Source organism: Camelus ferus, chromosome X (genome assembly GCF_009834535.1).
Source record: "Camelus ferus isolate YT-003-E chromosome X, BCGSAC_Cfer_1.0, whole genome shotgun sequence".
Classification (NCBI taxonomy): Eukaryota; Metazoa; Chordata; class Mammalia; order Artiodactyla; family Camelidae; genus Camelus; species Camelus ferus.
This window is the reverse complement of record NC_045732.1, coordinates 99,823,000-99,826,995: the sequence shown is the minus strand read 5'-3', so window position 1 is coordinate 99,826,995 and position 3,996 is coordinate 99,823,000.

Genomic DNA, 3,996 nt, shown 5'->3' with positions numbered 1-3,996 from the left:
CATATTTTCTTAAGTCCACAGTCTATTGTGGACTCTTGGATTGCTTCCCTCTGTTGCATATTATAAACAGTGATTTTGTGAATATAGGTACTTCTCAATTTATGGATTTTCTGCAGATTTTTCCTCGGGGAGGTATTACTGGGTCATATGGTAGTTCCCTTTATAGTTTTTAAAGTAATCTGAATACTGTTTTCCATAGAAGTTGTACCAATTTACATTCCTACCAGGAGTATACAAGAGCTTTATTTCCTCCACATCCTCTCCAAGCACTTACTATTTGTAGACTTTTTGATAATCGCCATTTGACCAGTGTGAAGTGATAGCTCATTATGCTTTTGATTTGTAATTACCTAATAATTAGTAACGTTGAGCATTTTTATCACTTGCCTGTTACTCATCTGAAAGTTTTCTTTGGAAATATATTAATTCAGGTACTCTGCTCTTTTTTTGATTGGGTTTTTGTTTTCCACATTGAGTTGTGTAACTTAAATCCATGTTACATATATTAACCTAAATCTATTCACTCCTGGTCACTTGCATTGTTTGTAAAAATATTCTCCAATTTCACAGGCAATGTTTTCATTTCATTGATAGTGTCCTTAGCTGTGCAGAGGTTTAGAAGTTTGTTTAGTTCCCACTTGCTTTTATTTGCTTTTATTTCTTTTGCCTTAGGAGACTGATATAAGAAAATATTCCTATGATATATAACCAATAGTATATCATCTATATTCCCATCTAGCAGTTTTATGGGATCAGGTCTTCCATTTATGTCTTTAATACACTTGGAGTTTATTTTTGTATATAATGTCAGGGAACAGTTCTAATTTCACTGTTTTACATGTAGATATCCCTGTTTCCCAACATCATCCATTGAAGAGACTGTCTATTATCCACTGTGTACTCTTGCCTCTTTTATCATAGATTCATTGATCATAGGTTTGTGGAATTATTTCTAGGCTCTCTATTTGTTTGTATTGATTATACCTGTGTGCTAATGACATGTTGTTTTTATTACTGTAGGTTTGTAGTATAGAAAGGTATCTGGGAGGGTTATACCTCCAGATTTTTTGTTTTATCCCAAGATCATTTTGGCAATTTTTAATGGTTTCATGTAAAACTTAGAATTATATTTTTCTAGTTGTGTGGAAAATACTACAGCATTGTAACAGTAATTGCACTAAATCTGTAGGTTTCTTTGTGTAATCAGGCCATGTTAAAATATTAACTCTTTCAATCGAAGAACACAAGACATCTTTACATTTCTGTGAATCATTTTTAAATTCTTTGTCAATATTTTATAATTTTCAGTGTGTAGACTTTTCACAAATTTGGTTACATTTATTCAAATATATTTGGGCGTTGGGATTTTAAATAATATTGCTTTCAACAGTCATTTTATGGTATCTCATGATTAATGTGTAGAAATGCAAGAGACTTATTTACATTTATCTTGTCCGCTGCTCCCTTGCTGAAATTATTTATTGTTCATAATAGTCTGTGTGGAGCCCTTAGGACTCTCTATGTAGATAGTTGTGTCATCAGTACTGGTGACAATTTTGCCTCTTTCTTTCCATTTTACCTTTCTTTTACTTTGTTTTCATTTCCTTTCTTCTATTACTATAAAACAAAAGTGGTGAGAGTAGGAATCCTTGTCATGTTCCTGGATTTACCCAGAAGGCTTTCAGCATTTCCCACTGAGTAAGTAGTTTGTTATAAATGACCTTAAGTATGTTGAGAGATTTTCCAATTGTACTCACTTTCATGAGAGTTCTGATCATGAATGGATGTTGTATTTTGTCAAATGCTTTTACTGTGTGTATTGACATGGTCCTGTGAATTTTATCCTTCCTTTATTAGATATGTATCATGCTGATTGATTTGTGTATGTTGAAACATCCTTGTGACTTTGGAAGTTATCCAGCAGAACGTCGTGTATAATCCTTTCTATGTATTGCTGGATTAAATTGTTGATGTTTTATTGAGGAGTTTTGAATGTATATTCATCAAGAATATTGGCTTTTCATGTTCATTTTTTTTGTAGTGTCTTTGACTGGATTTGTTATCAGGGTAATGGTGGCTTCATAGGATAACTTTGGAATTTTCCTTCCTCCTTCATTTTTTGAAATAGTTGGGGGGAAAGAGGTTTTAATGAAGGCATCCAGATATTTTGTTCAAGGGGTCTTTTTAAAATTATAGATTTTATTTAACTTATACTGATGGCTGATTTCAAGTTTTCTCTTTGTTCGGTTTGGCAGGCTGCATGTTTCTAGAAATTTGTCCATTTCTTTTAGTTCATCCTGCTGGTTTTCATGTAGTTGCTCATTCGGATTTCATAATCTTTTTTTGTATTTCTGTAATATGAGATGTTATTTCTACTCTTTTGATTCTTATTTTGTTTGGGTTCATTCTCTCTATATCTTGATAAGCCTGGCTAAATGCTTATCAATTTGTTAACATTTTTAAGAAAAATATGCTGTTGAATTTATGATTTTCAATTTATTTTTAAATTTTGATTTTATTCATTTTCAACCTAATCATTAAAGAATTCTCATTCTACTTCCTTGGGGTTTTGTTTGTTATTATTAGTAGATATTATGGGTGGTAAGATTGGTCCTTTGTGTGAGGTTTTCTTATTTCTTATAGAAGGACAGATTTTTTCTAAACTTCCTTCATAGATTTGTCCTTGCTTCATCCCATACATTTTATGAAGGTGTGTTTTCATAGTTGTTTGTCCCCAGGTATGATTTTATTACCTCTTTGATTTCATCATTGACCATTTTTTATTTTTTTTTAAGGATGTGGTTTAATCTCATGTTTGTGCTTTTCCTGTTCTTCTTTCTAGAGTTGATGAATAGTTTCATACTTTTGTATATGGAAAAATGCTTGCTGTCATCTATATTTGCTTAAAGTTTCTGAGGCTCTTTTGATGACATAATATGTGGTTCATTCCTTAGATAACATCCTGTGCACACTTGAAAAGTTTATGTGTTCTGCTTCTCTGATGCAGTGTCCAATATCTCAGTTAGGTTGAAATGATCTAATATGCTATTAAGACCTCTGTTTCCTTACAGAGATTCTTTCTGGATGATATGTCCATCAGAATAATGAGGTGTTAAACTCATCTACTATTATTGTTTTATAATGAATTAATTAACTAATGCTTACTAGTATTTCTTTTTATTTAGGATCTATGGTGTTGGGTTCATATAAATGTTAATGAGTGTAATACCCTAGTTTTATATTGATCTCTTTTTCTTTATATAATCTCATATTAAAATTTTATTGTGGCCTATGTTTTAAAACATATTTTGTATGATTTGAACATTGTAATGTGCACTTTCTTGTCATTTCCATCAAATATCTTCTCCATCTATTTCCAGGCTGTGTATATCTTCCTCCATAAAGTGAGTCTTTTTTGGGGGGAGGCCAAGATGGTGGAGTAGAAGGATGCTCGTAGCTCACCCTTTCCCACAAATGTACCAAGACTCACATCCACAGACTCACTCAGCTAACCAGAGAACCTGCATGACACTGAAAGCAGATTGTCCTCTTCAAAAGATAAAGATGCCAATAACCTGGTAGGAGAAAAGGAATAAAGAAGGAAGAAAAGGCAAAAGAGAATGGGACAGGTCCCATGGGGAGGGAGCAGCATAGAAGGTCTGGCACTCATTCACTGAGTCTCTCCTCTCCAACTGAGATGTCAGTAGGATGGAGGTGGGACTCCAAATCTTGGATCTGAACAGAGAATCAGTTGACTGACAGAACTAAGTTAAACAGGCACAGAGGGTCCCTGTGACACCAAACCAAAGATGCAGCCCAGCATCTGGGGGCAAGGGCATGCTGCCCTTGCTGGGTGGAAGATGGGGATGGCTGCCCTGAGGCAGCCCAGGGGAAATGCATGGGGCTTTGTGCCAAGGCTGTGCATTCACAGAGCAGAACAAACTGATCCCTCCATTAAACAACAGGGCAGATGTGCGCTGGGTGGAAGGTTGCATA